Below are 14269 nucleotides of genomic sequence, written 5' to 3'. Positions count from 1 at the left end.
TGGTGGCTGACGTGAAGCCTGATTTTCTGCTATGACATGCAGACTGATTCTCTGCTGACATGAAGCCAGATCCTCTGTTACGGGACCTCTCTCCTCTGCCTGGGTGCTGGGCCTAAATATCTGACAATGGACTGTTGCATTGGTGGCTGACGTGAAGCCTGATTCTCTGCTATGATATGAAGACTGATTCTCTGCTGACATGAAGCCAGATTGTCTGTTACGGGACCTCTCTCCTCTGCCTGGGTGCTGGGCCTAAATTTATGAAAATGGACTGTTGCTGTGGTGGGTGATGTGAAGCCCGATTCTCTGCTATGACATGAAGACTGATTCTCTGCTGACATGAAGCCAGATTGTCTGTTACGGGACCTCTCTCCTCTGCCTGGGTGCTGGGCCTAAATATCTGACAATGGACTGTTGCATTGGTGGCTGACGTGAAGCCTGATTCTCTGCTATGATATGAAGACTGATTCTCTGCTGACATGAAGCCAGATTCTCTGTTACGGGACCTCTCTCCTCTGCCTGGGTGCTGGGCCTAAATATCTGACAATGGACTGTTGCAGTGGTGGCTGACGTGAAGCCTGATTCTCTGCTATGATATGAAGACTGATTCTCTGCTGACATGAAGACAGATTCTCTGTTACGGGACCTCTCTCCTCTGCCTGTGTGCTGGGCCTAAATATATGCCAATGGACTGTTGCAGTGGTGGCTGACGTGAAGCCTGATTCTCTGCTATGATATGCAGACTAATTCTCTGCTGACATGAAGACAGATTGTCTGTTACGGGACCTCTCTCCTCTGCCTGGGTGCTGGGCCTAAATATCTGACAATGGACTGTTGCATTGGTGGCTGACGTGAAGCCTGATTCTCTGCTATGATATGAAGACTGATTCTCTGCTGACATGAAGCCAGATTGTCTGTTACGGGACCTCTCTCCTCTGCCTGGGTGCTGGGCCTAAATATCTGACAATGGACTGTTGCAGTGGTGGCTGACGTGAAGCCTGATTCTCTGCTATGATATGAAGACTGATTCTCTGCTGACATGAAGCCAGATTCTCTGTTACGGGACCTCTCTCCTCTGCCTGGGTGCCGGGGCCTAAATATCTGAGAATGGACTGTTCCAGTGGTGGGTGACGTGAAGCCAGATTCTCTGCTATGTGACCTCTCTCCAATTGATTTTGGTTAATTTTTATTTATTAAATTTTTATTTTAATTCATTTCCCTATCCACATTTGTTTGCAGGGGATTTACCTACATGTTGCTGCCTTTTGCAGCCCTCTAGCCCTTTCCTGGGCTGTTTTACAGCCTTTTTTAGTGCCGAAAAGTTCGGGTCCCCATTGACTTCAATGGGGTTCTGGTTCGGGACGAAGTTCGGATCGGGTTCGGATCCCGAACCCGAACATTTTCGGGAAGTTTGGCCGAACTTCTCGAACCCGAACATCCAGGTGTCCGCTCAACTCTAATCTAGACGATTTGTGTGGGGAGATTAAGATCGTGTCAATTTCTTTACGGGAAAGAGAGCGTTTCAAGTCCCTCTCCCAAAGACCTATGAATGGTAGGGTTATAATTGAAGCCGGCGTTCTGAGTCTGTTGTAAAGCTGTGATATTAGCTTGGGAGGGTCTTGTGAGCTGCTTATTACACTCGCATACCAATTTCGAGGTCTTAGTAAGTCTCTAAAGAAGATGTGTTGTGATAAGTATGCCTGAAGGAAATGAAGTGGGTTGTTGAGTGCGAGAGTAGAGGGGATCGAAAGGCTATCCCTCATCTTATTCACTGACAAAATTACGTTGTCCTGAAAAAGGTCTCTCAAAGGAATGAGAGAGTCTCTGGAACATTTGGGTAAACTCTCAATGAAAGCTTTGGGAGCTAATTGTAGGATATCCCGTACCTGGAGGAGTGGTGTAGGGAAGAGAACCTTGTATTGTGTGGTTTGAAGCCATTTCCAGGCTCCCATAGTGGTTTTAATCAAAGGGGTTACATCAGGAGGCATAGGGGGAAGGCACCCATGGCCTAAGTGAAGAGCCCTGAAAGAGGACTTAACTAGAGATTCTTCTATAGGGACCCAGGATTTATGGGGTGGGGTCCTTAACCAGTCTTCCAGTCTGGAGAGGAGAACCGCTTTGCCGCATTTATTCCGGGTCTGGGAGGGCAATCCCTACTAAGGTCTTGGAGAGACAAAGGGATTTTTAGGAGAGGCAAGCCTTTTTCTTGTTCCATCTGAAGGAGCTGAATAAAGATCTAATAGAGGCATAGTATGAAGATGGAATTGGGATTGGAAGGACTTGTAGCAGATATGTCAATTTGGGCAATACCAAAGATGTGAGAATATTTTTCCTACCAAACCAGGAAAGTATCGGGAGGTCGAGGTTTTTAAGGGTATCAGAGATATGCTTCAAAAGAGGGATGTAATTTAATGAGAAAAGTTGGGAGGGATCATTGCTTATTTTGATTCCTAAATATGTTAGGTGGGGAAGAGACCAATTAAAGGGGGAGTTTTGTTCCAAGCGAACTTTCTGGGACCTGGCCAGTGTGTATAATCAGTGATTTACTATGTTTGATCTTGAAGTTAGAGTACTTGCTAAATGATTCTATGTGTTGGTAGATTTTTGGAAGCGCAGTACTTGGATTGCTAATCATGATTAGTAAATCGTCTGCGAAAGCTGCTGTCTTATGTTCCTGGTCACCTAATGTCACTCCTTTAATTTTGTTATCTAACCTAATTGTTTGTAAGAGGGGTTCTATAATTAGAACAAAAAGAAGGGGGTAAAGGGGGCATCCTTGACGGGTGCCGTTTCGTATCTAAAATGGGGATGATATGGTGTCATTAATAGAGATTGAAGCAGAGGCATTGGAATACATGGCATCTATCGCAGAGAGGAAGGAGTCAGGAAATTTTTTAGAAGATAAGACTAGTTTCATGAATGACCATTTAACTCTATCAAATGCCTTCTCAGCATCAATGCTGAGAAGGACTAGGGGCAAGGATTTATTTCTGACGTAGTGTAAAATATTGAGAACCCTAGCGGTATTGTCTTTTCCTTCTCTGCCCCTAGCAAAGCCTGTCTGATCTCTATGGATCAGGGAAGGGAGAATGGAGGCCAAGCGGTTAGCCAGCATTTTGGCAAGTAGTGTCAGGTCTATGTTAAGGAGAGATATGGGTCTGTAGTTGGGCATAATGTGTGGTCTTTACCTTCTTTTGGGATTAGAATAATATGGGCTTTAGTTATTTCTCTGGACAGAGGATTGTTCTTCAGGGTTGAATTATATATCGGAATTAAGTATAGTATTAGAGTGTCTTGAAATGTTGAATAATAAGGTATAGGGAGACCGTCTGGGCCTGGGCTTTTGCCCTTTGGAGAATTGTGGATAGCATCTATATGTTCGTCCGAGGTGAACGGGGAGGCTAAAAGTGTCTTATAACCTCCCGAGAGAGTAGGAAGTTGTAACCTCTCTAAAAAGGAGGGGAGGGGCAAGGACTCTTTTACATTATGTGTATGGTGATCGATGTCAAGGTTACAGAGGGATTCGTAAAAATCTCCGAATTGTGCAGCAATTTGGTTCGAATCAAATATAGGCGAACCTGAGGGGTTTGTAAGTTTATGTACATAATTGTTCGACTTTCTCATCTTAACCCTCTGGATAACAAATTTGGAAGCTTTATTTCCGTAAGCAAAAATTTTTTTCTGTGAGTTGAGATAGTACTTCACTTGGGTATTCAGCAGATTTTTAAGAGAATGTGTGTAGTTATTTAGCTCATCTAAGTGTGATTGTAATAGGGAGATTTTATGGGTTCTCTCCAGACGATTGATTTTCTCATGAAGACTATCAATCTGTTAGTTTCTTATTTTCTTGAGGTGAGCACCGATACTGATAAATTGGCCTTTCAGGAATGCTTTGTGGGCATCCCATAGAGTCTGAGGGGAAACATCTGGAGTTTCATTTAAGTGGAAATATTCCTCTAGAGCCTTTTGTATTTTGGATTTGCCTCAGGATTACCTAGGAGTTGTTCATTAAGACGCCATGTGACATAAGAGTGAGTTTTTCTTGGTGTGGAAAGGGATAGATATGTTGGGGAGTGGTCAGCGAGGAGGATATTGCCTATATTTGCCTCCCTGCAGTACTGGAGGTGTTCCTTGGATATGAATATATAGTCCAGGCGCTGATAGGAGCCGTAAGCCGATGAATAAAATGTGTAGTCCTTAGTGTCAGGGTGCATAGTACGCCATACATCAATAAGATGAGCCCTCCACAACTTGGAGGACAAAGAGCGAAGGGCTGTTTGGGAATGGGCAGGAAGAGTCTAGAAGAGGGTTTATTGCCAGATTGAAATCGCCTCCAAGAACAAGTGTGCCCTCTTTGAAGGAGTTAACTTTATCTAGTAAGGATTTAAGCCATGGGATTTGTCTATTATTTAGAACATATACATTTACAAAAGTATAGAGGTGTTCCCTTTTATCATGATACATCTTTAATCAGAGTCAATGCATTGATCTAGCAGTTGGAATTGGATTTTCTTTTGGAAACCTATACTAACCCTTTTGGAGTTTGATGAGTGGGAACCACTATGATACCGTTGTAAAAAATATGAGTATGTGAGATTAGGAAAATGGTTTGTTTTCAGGTGTGTTTCCTGCAGGAACACCACTGTGGCTCCGTCTCTCCTCAACATCCCAAATACCTGCCTTCTTTTAGAAGGGGAGTTAAAACCTCTTACATTATAGGAGGCAATACATATGTCAGCCATCCGGGATATCAGGAGAGGCCGAGCCAGCTATGGAAAGTGAAGAGAAAATCTCTGTGTTTTGAATAGGATAAACCACCTTCATTATTATGGATAGATCTGACCTTAGAACTTCGCTGCGATCCAATGCCCGCCTCCGAAGATATGTTGGTGACGGGAATTCACAATGAACATTATAAATAAAATGAAAAAACAAATAATGTAAGCAGAATAACTGCAACTTTATCAATGGGGGAAAAATTGGGCAATAAACCCTAAATCAATTTTATCCTTACTATAAATATCAAAAGAACCATAGTAAGGGGACAGACCCCAAAAGCCCGCTCCCAACTCTGGAACTTCTGGCATTCTAAAGGACTAGTGTGCACCAGAAGGAGATACCAAGGGCAGATACCAAGGGCAAGATGTGCCTTAAACCACTCCCTCACGTGCACAAACTTAAGTATATCCCAGAGAGGAAAGAAGGGGGGGGGGGTAACAAATGGGAGAGAGGTGGAGGTGGGAAGTGGAGGAGGGGGAAGGGGGCAAGAACTAAAGTCCTTCAAGGAAAATACTCAGGGGTGAAAATTATGGATCCATAACTTCTTCCTCATCATGGGGATAGCTTCAGCAGTTTGGTGGCTGCCAGTGGAGGAGATTTCAGAAAGTGTCCGTGGAAAGATGTCTTGGTGTTAAGGAGTTGGCTTTCTTCTTCTGACGTTGGGCTTTAGGGGTACGTCTAGGCTCAAATGGGTTAGGTTTGGGAACCTCTGGAAGGGAGGCAACATCTTGAATAAAGTCCCAGTTTTCGATTTCCAAACTAGGAATCTCTAGATGTTGGAAAGCTTGCTCGAGGTCGGCGTGATTACGTATGGTGATCCGATTCCCCTTGAAAAGGAATGAGAGGCCAAATGGGAAAAGCCAGCGATATAGGATTTTGTGGTTTATGAGCCACTCCCTTAGGGACTTAAGGGCTTTGTGCTTTTTAACCGCCTCCGGACCGCCTAACGCAGGATCGCGGTCCGGAGGTGGCTGTCTCAGGCAGAGTCACGCATTGGCACGTCATCTCGCGAGACGTTAGAGGGGTATTACATCATCAGCCTTCCAGACAATGATCATCGCTGGCAGGCTGATGATTTTCAAAAAAACTAATCAAAAGCCATATAACACCTTATATTTATAAATATAAGGTGTTAAATGGCTTCTCTGCTCCTCTGCTGGTCGTTTTGGTCGGTTGGTTCCAGCAGAGGAGCAGACATCACAGTGAGTACACCAAACAGCACACTTAGCCCCCAGATCACTCCCTATCACCCCAATTAACCCCTTGATCGCCCCTGTCATTCACCTAGTGAAAGGGAAAAAAGTGATCAGTGTAAACTGTCACTTTTTTTTTCACTGGCATTGACTGTAAGGTTTTAGGATAGTTTACGCCCCTTGGTTAGGTAGTTGGCAATCGTTTAGCGCCCAGCCCACCGCACCACAGTCACTGATTTGCTGATTAGCGTATCGCTAATCAGCATTTGTACTTTTATAGTATCTGTAAGTGATCAAAACTGATCACAGTTAGATCTATAATAGTATTAGTGTCACCTTAGTTCGCCCTCCACCCAAAACGCAGTGTTTGCCCGATCAGGCCTGATCGGTCGCCCACATGTGCGTTCACCCACGCCCGCCCTGCCGCAGTGACAAAAAAAATATATTTTTTGATCACTGCACAATCACTTTACAAGCGCTGCGGCGATAAAAAAATCAGTTTTGATATTTTTTATCAATCACAGCGGCTTCCGGTACTTCGCTAGCCTCCTATTTGTAAGAGAGGCTTGCTTTTTTTTTCTTGGCTAGTCTGAGGGAATACCCCCTAAATTTAGTAGTCCAAATGTCAAACAAGGGGTATTCTTCTGAAGAGGCTTCTGACCCAGTCAGATGAGGAATGGGAACCCTCATTTGACGAATCCAGCGGGTCAAAATATGAACCTGCAGAAAGCTGATTGGCAGTCCCCAACTTCAGCGGCACCATTAGTTCCCCCTTTCACCGCCCAGTCTGTAGTTCGGGTTGAGACAGCTCAGATTGGTTCGGCACTGGGATTTTTTGAGCTGTTCTTGACTGCGGAGCTCTTGGACATAGTTGTGGCAGAAACAAATCGGTATGCCACTCAATTTATAGCCGCCAACCCGGGAAGCTATTATGCCCAGCCTTTCCGGTGGAAACCCGTCCAAGTTTCCGAATTAAAACATTTTCGGGGCCTTCTCCTCAACATGGTTCTAAACAAAAAGCATGAATTGCGGTCATATTGGTCCACGAACCCAATTCATCACATGCCCATGTCCAGGGCATGATTTTAGGCCATCCTGCGTTTCCTGCACTTTAGCGACAACACCATCTCCCGTCCCAGAGGCCACCCAGCTTTTGACCGGCTCCACAAAATTCGGCCCCTCATAGACCACTTCAACAATAAATTTGCAGATTTGTATACCCCTGAGCAAAACATCTGCGTAGACGAGTCCCTTATACATTTTACCGGGCACCTTGGCTTCAAACAATACATCACATGCAAGCGCGCCCGGTATGGGGTCAAATTGTATAAGCTCTGTGAAAGGGCCACAGGCTATACCCACAAATTTCGGATCTATGAGGGTAAAGATCAGACCCTGGAGCCGGTCGGTTGCCCTGACTACCTGGGGAGCAGTGGGAAGACAGTCTGGGACTTGGTGTCACCCTTATTTGGCAAGGGGTACCATCTTTATGTGGACAATTTCTACACAAGTGTGCCCCTCTTCAGGCATTTGTTCCTAGAACAGATTGGCTGCTGTGGCACTGCGCAACCTAGTCACCGGGGCTTCCCCCAACGGCTCGTAACCACCCGTCTTGCAAGGGGGGAGAGGGCTACCTTGTGTAATGAAGAACTGCTTGCGGTGAAATGGAGAGACAAGCGTGATGTTTACATGCTCTCCTCCATTCACGCAGACACGACAATACAAATTGAACGAGCAACCAGTATCATTGAAAAGCCCCTCTGTGTCCACGACTATAATTCGCTCATGGGAGGGGTGGACTTCAATGACCAGATGTTGGCTCCTTATTTAGTTTCCTGATGCACCAGATGCTGGTATAAGAAGGTGTCTGAATATTTGATTCAATTGGCTATGTACAATAGTTTTGTTCTCTATAGTAAGACTGGGAGAACAGGATCCTTCCTCAAATTTCAGGAAGAGATCATTGAGAACCTCCTGTATCCAGGAGGTTCCGTGGCCCCAACCACCAGTGTAGTGAGCCGTCTACACAAGTGACATTTTCCCAATGTCATTGCTGGTACGTCAACCCAACCGTCACCCCGAAAAAGATGTCGTGTCTGTAGCAGGAGTGGAATAAGGCGTGACACCCACTATTTCTGTCCTGACTGCCATGACCACCCTGCCCTATGCTTAGGGGAGCCTTTCCGGAAGTACCACACACAGGTACACTTAGCATAGGGATTGCATCTCACAGGACAGGCACACAGGGCTATTAGGGCCCATTCACACAGAGCTGCTGCAAACCTCTCCTTTCACCTGGGACGAAGTGCATAATGTACTTTGCCACATCTTTGGGCGATTTGCGATTTGCACATTGTCCCATGGGGAAGGAGAGGTTTGTTCTATAAAGGTAAAAAAAAAAAAAAATGTTCTGTTCAAAAAGTTAAATAAAGTTTATATGTATCGTTCAAATGTTATTACAAAGTTAATAAATGTATTGCGTTGCGGCCTGGTTTTTTCTTTTTTTTTTTTTACCTTCCAGGTGGACCAACCGATCGACTAGCTGCAGCACAGATGTGCATTCTGACAGAAGCATTGCGCTGCTGTCAGATTACACAAAAGTAGGTGTATGCGGTGCTGCAAGACGAGATTTCTCCTCTGCAGTAAAAGATACGTTTGCCGAGGCATATGAGCTGAGGGGGCAGTGGTGTTCATTATGCTTTGGCAAACACTTTGTTTTTAAAAAAATAAATAAAAATCCCGGCATCAAAATGTGTTAAAAATGCCCTGTGAAATCCTAAAGGTGCTCTTTGGAATGTGGGCCCCTTTGCCCACCTAGACTGCAAAAAAGTGTCACACATGTGGTATCGCCGTACTCAGGAGAAGTTGGGGAATGTGTTTTGGGGTGTCATTTTACATATACCCATGCTGGGTGAGATAAATATCTTGGTCAAATGCCAACTTTGTATAAAAAAAATGGGAAAAGTTGTCTTATGCTGAGATATTTCTTTCACCCCTGCATGGGTATATGTAAAAAGACACCCCAAAACACATTGCCCTACTTATTCTGAGTACGGCGACACCACATGTGTGCCGCTTTTTTGCAGCCTAGGTGGGCAAATTGGCACACATTCCAAAGAGCACCTTTCAGATTTCACAGGGCATTTTTTACACATTTTGATTTCAAATTACTTCTCACGCATTACGGCCCCTAAAATGCTAGGGCAGTATAACTACCCCACAAGTGACCCCATTTTAGAAAGAAGACACCCCAAGGTATTCTGTGGCGAGAATAAAAACTTGTGACAAAAAATAAAAAGTATTATGAACTCACTATGCCCATCAGCGAATACCTTAGGGTGTCTACTTTCCAAAATGGGGTTATTTGTGGGGGTTTTCTACTGTCTGGGCATTGTAGAACCTCAGAAAACATGACAGGTGCTCAGAAAGTCAGAGCTGCTTCAAAAAGCGGACATTCACATTTTTGTACCATAGTTTGTAAACGCTATAACTTTTACCCAAACCATTTTTTTTTTAATCAAAGACATGTAGAACAATACATTTAGAGAAAAATGTATATACAGATGTCTTTTTTTTAATATATTTTACAACTGAAAGTGAAAAATGTCATTTTTTTGCCAAAATTTTGTTAAATTTCGATTAATAACAAAGAAAAGTAAAAATTTCAGCAGCGATGAAATACCTCCAAATGAAAGCTCTATTAGTGAGAAGAAAAGGAGGTAAAATTCATTTGGGTGGTAAGTTGCATGACCGAGCAATAAACGGTGAAAGTAGTGTAGTGCAGAATTGTAAAAAGTGCTCTGGTCATTAAGGGTGTTTAAGCTATGGGAGCTGAGGTGGTTAAGGGCGATTGGCATCAAATCTTGAAAAATAAAAATTCTCTCATCTCTATACATCACTTCTTGTGTCTTCCTGGAACATTCCAAAATTGCTTCTTTATCTTGGAAGTTTAATAAGCGGCATATTATATCTCTGGGAGGCTCTGACGGCTTGGGCTTTGGATGTAGGGCTCTATGAGCTCTTTCTATGACTGGAGCCGGGTGTTCTGGCCCTAGAAGCTTCTCACATAAGGCAAGGATTGCATCCGGGATTTTGGAGGTTAAAATGGATTCTGAGAAGCCACAGAATCTTAAGTTATTCCTCCTACCCCGGTTCTCCTGATCCTCCAGTGCACTGTGCATTGAGTTGAGATGGCTCTGGATGGAGTGCAAGCTGTTTGAAGCAGCGGATTGGAACTCCAGCATGGCGGTATGGGCCGTCTCTAGGTCTTCCACCCTTCCACCCACAGGCCTGATGTCCTGCCGGAGTGACGATAATTCGCTCACCAGTGGTTCCAGGGCTTTTGTCAGGGCCGATTTCAAATATCTCCTCGATATCGGGAGGTTCTGACGGCTACCTGTATCCTCAGAGTCGCTTTTTCTCTCTGCAGCATCGGGTTCACCATCTTCTGGTTCGACCGGCGCCATCTTGTTTTTTTTAGCAGTGTGCATAGACGCCGCTGTTTTGATGAATTTATCCATCTCGCCTCTGGTCGCAGGGGTCTTTTGGTGTTGGGAGGAATCCCCAGATCTCGGGTGACCTATTTTCACCATTTCTTTGCCGGGAAAGCTAAAGTAAGCTGCAGTATAGATAAATCTGATAGACGGAGCTCAGAAGCACACAGCCATTCCCGGTTTCAGCCTTGATTGACAGCATGCAAGGTCTTTCGGTGGAGGTAGCAGATCTCCGTAAAACTGTGTCTCAGTTTCAGGTGACCGGTTCTGCTGGTGTTCATGGAGTTTGTTCCGAGCCTAAGACCTCGCTTCCGGATACGTTCTCCGGGGGTAGTGAGAATTTTCTTCGCTTTAGAGAGACTTGCAAACTCCATTTTTGCCTACTTCCCCATTCCTCTGGTGATGAGGAGCAGAGGGTGGGGATCATTATCTCGCTGCTCAGGAATAACACTCAGCCTTGGGCCTTTTTCGCTGCCGGTGGGGGCAAGGCCCCTCTGATTGGTGGATGAATTTTTTTTAGCCCTGGGCCAGATATATGATGACCCGGTTCGTATTGCTCTGGCTAAATCTAAATCCATCTTTTATGCCAGGGTAAACAGTCTGCAGAGATATATTGTTCTGAATTTCGGAGATGGGCAGCTGATTGGTTGGAATGATGCTGCACTCCAATTCAATTTTGCCATGGTCTTTTCGGAAAGATTGAAAGATGCATTTGCTTTTCATGAGAGACCAGCGTTGATAGATTAGAGTCTGCCATGTCTCTAGCTGTTCGTATTGACAGGCGTCTTAGAGAGAGAGAGAGGAGACTACTCTTTCCTGTCATATTCAGCCCAAGGACAGTGAGGCTGTCTCATCCAGTGCGCAGGGGTCTCAGTCTGTCTCATTCCCCTCTGAGGAGGAGGCCATGCAGCTAGGTTTGCTTGCCTCTGATAGAGGATTCCGCTCTCAGAGAAGGGTTTGTTTCTGTTGTGGGGGTATAAATCATTTGGCTAATGTTTGCCCCTCTAGGAAATTCATGGAGTTTTCTGAGGGTAATAAAAAAAAAAGCAAATAAAAAAAACCCTCTAAAAACTTTCCATTTGCTACTATTGGCAAGGTTGATGCGAATATTGAAGGTTTGCCGTTAGCTTGTAGTTCCCGTTTTCTCCTACCTGCCAGAGTGGCGCTAGACAACAAGAACATTGCAACAACGCATGGTTTCCAGGTAAGCACTTTGGAAAAGGATATACCTGTTTTTGCTATCGATTCCGCTCCACTTTCTCAAAGATCGTTAAAGGGCATAGTTCACAATATCCGTTTAACTGTGGGTAATGTTCATGTTGAGAATATGTCGTGTTTCGTCCTAAGCGGATTACCTACTCCTCTAGTGTTGGGCTCACTAAACATAACCCCACCATTGATTGGCAAGCAAGGCAAATAAATGGTTGGAGTGAGTTTTGCCGAGAGAATTGCCTCACGGCGTCTCTTTTAGAGGTTTCTACCAAGACTGTGCCATCTTTTCTCTCTGAATTTTTGGATGTGTTTTCCGAGGGTGGTGTCCAGGAGTTGCCCCCCTCATCGGGAGTACGACTACACTATAAATCTCATCCCAGGCGCCAAGCTGCCAAAATCACAATTATACAATCTCTTCCAACCTGAAAGAGTCGCTATGCGAACTTATATCTCTGAGAGCCTGAGAAAGGGACACATCCGACCCTCTAAGTCACCTGTTGCCGCTGTTTGTTTGTTTTTTGTTAAGAAAAAAGATGCTTCTTTAAGACCTTGTCTGGATTTCAGGGAACTGAACCGTATCACGATTCGTGACCCATATCCGCTTCCTCTGATCCCGGACCTGTTTAACCAGATTGTTGGGGCTAAGGTTTTTTCTAAGTTGGATTTAAGAGGGGCATACAAACTAGTCAGAGTCAGGGAAGGGGATGAATGGAAGACGGCCTTCAATACCCCTGAGGGTCTGTCACGGCTGAGGATGGGGAAAACCCTCAGCTGTGCGATGCCGTGAGATGTTAGTGGCTGCTCGGCCAGGACGACAGAATTAGGGAGCAGGTCACCTCCTAACGCATCCCTAATCCGACCCTAACTCCTAGCTGAATGAGCCGACCTTGAAGGTAGGAGAGCCCATGCTCAGGAACCTCGGATCCCTACTCACCCTCCGCCGATCCCTGAACTAGAAGCTGGGTAGACCACCTGTTCCTCCTCGATGCGGAGAAACAGGAGTCTAAAACTGGCCGAGCTGCAAAGGGATGTAACCATAAACAGACTATGGATATGGCAGGAGAGTGAAAGACTTCCACCTCTACCTGCCACAGACACATTGACTAGATCCCTGGACACAAGTGCTGGCTGTCCACACACAAATATAAAAGGACACAGCACACATAAACACACAGGGACCCAGAACCATAGCTGCAATAATAACAGACACCACAAACACATAAACTTAACATCACATAAACATATAGTAACACAATTTATGACCACAAGGGTGGCCCTCACTGGCAGATGGTATATGGGACCAGGAGAGTGCCTCCAGCTTACTAAAAGGCTGGAGTACCCCTCAGACATCAAGTCTTAACTGAGGCTTTATAGCCCATGTAGTCACACCCAGAATCAGACACACCCAGTGCACACACACTAGGAAGGAACTTAACCCTTTCAACACCAGGGAAGGGAAGACATCAACTTAAAGGGGAAGTGCACACAACTCAAACCCTGTGCACACCAAACAGGGAATGTGCACACATATAAAGGCAGGTTGCAGGTGTAACCGCATGCACATTGCAGCAAGCTGCCCAGCATAAGCTCAGGCTGCCAAACTGCAAAACAACCACATGTTGCCAGCGGCAACCACAAGTGAGGCAACATACTAGCGGCCCTCACCTGTGGCTGAACAACAACACCAGACCGCAGGCAACAGCATGCGGACACAGGGTCATTTCGAGAATTTGGTTATGCCCTTTGGTTTGATGAATGCTCTGGCCATCTTCCAACATTTTGTGAACAGCATTTTTCATCATTTAATGGGGAAACTTGTACTGGTGTAGCTAGATGACATTTTGATTTTTTTCTCCTGATTTCAAGACTCATTGGGACTACCTATGTCAGGTCTTGCTGATTCTGCGGGAGAATAAATTGTACTCTAAACTGGAAAAATGTGTGTTTGCAGTTCCGGAGATTCAATTTCTTGGTTTTCTTCTCTCCACTTCTGGTTTTCGCATGGACCCTGAGGAGGTCCACGCTGTGCTTGATTGGGAGCATCCTAAGAATCAGAAGGTGCTTTTTGGGTTTTGCCAATTATTACAGAAAGTTCATTTTGAATTATTCGTCTGTTGTTAAGCCACTCACTGATATGACTTAAAAGGGGGTGGATTTTTCCTCGTGGTCGGTAGATGCGCTTAAAGCCTTTTCTAGTATTAAAGAGAGTTTTGCTTCTGCTCCCATTTTGTTACAACCTGATGTCTCTCTACTAGAGTTGAGCGAACACCTGGATGTTCGGGTTCGAGAAGTTCGGCCGAACTTCCCGGAAATGTTCGGGTTCGGGATCCGAACCCGATCCGAACTTCGTCCCGAACCCGAACCCCATTGAAGTCAATGGGGACCCGAACTTTTCGGCACTAAAACGGCTGTAAAACAGCCCAGGAAAGGCAGCAACATGTAGGTAAATCCCCTGCAAACAAATGTGGATAGGGAAATGAATTAAAATAAAAATTAAATAAATAAAAATTAACCAAAATCAATTGGAGAGAGGTCCCATAGCAGAGAATCTGGCTTCCCGTCACCCACCACTGGAACAGTCCATTCTCAGAT

This window comes from Bufo gargarizans, chromosome 5 (assembly GCF_014858855.1).
Source record: "Bufo gargarizans isolate SCDJY-AF-19 chromosome 5, ASM1485885v1, whole genome shotgun sequence".
NCBI lineage: Eukaryota > Metazoa > Chordata > Amphibia > Anura > Bufonidae > Bufo > Bufo gargarizans.
Note: the sequence above shows the minus strand (reverse complement) of the source record.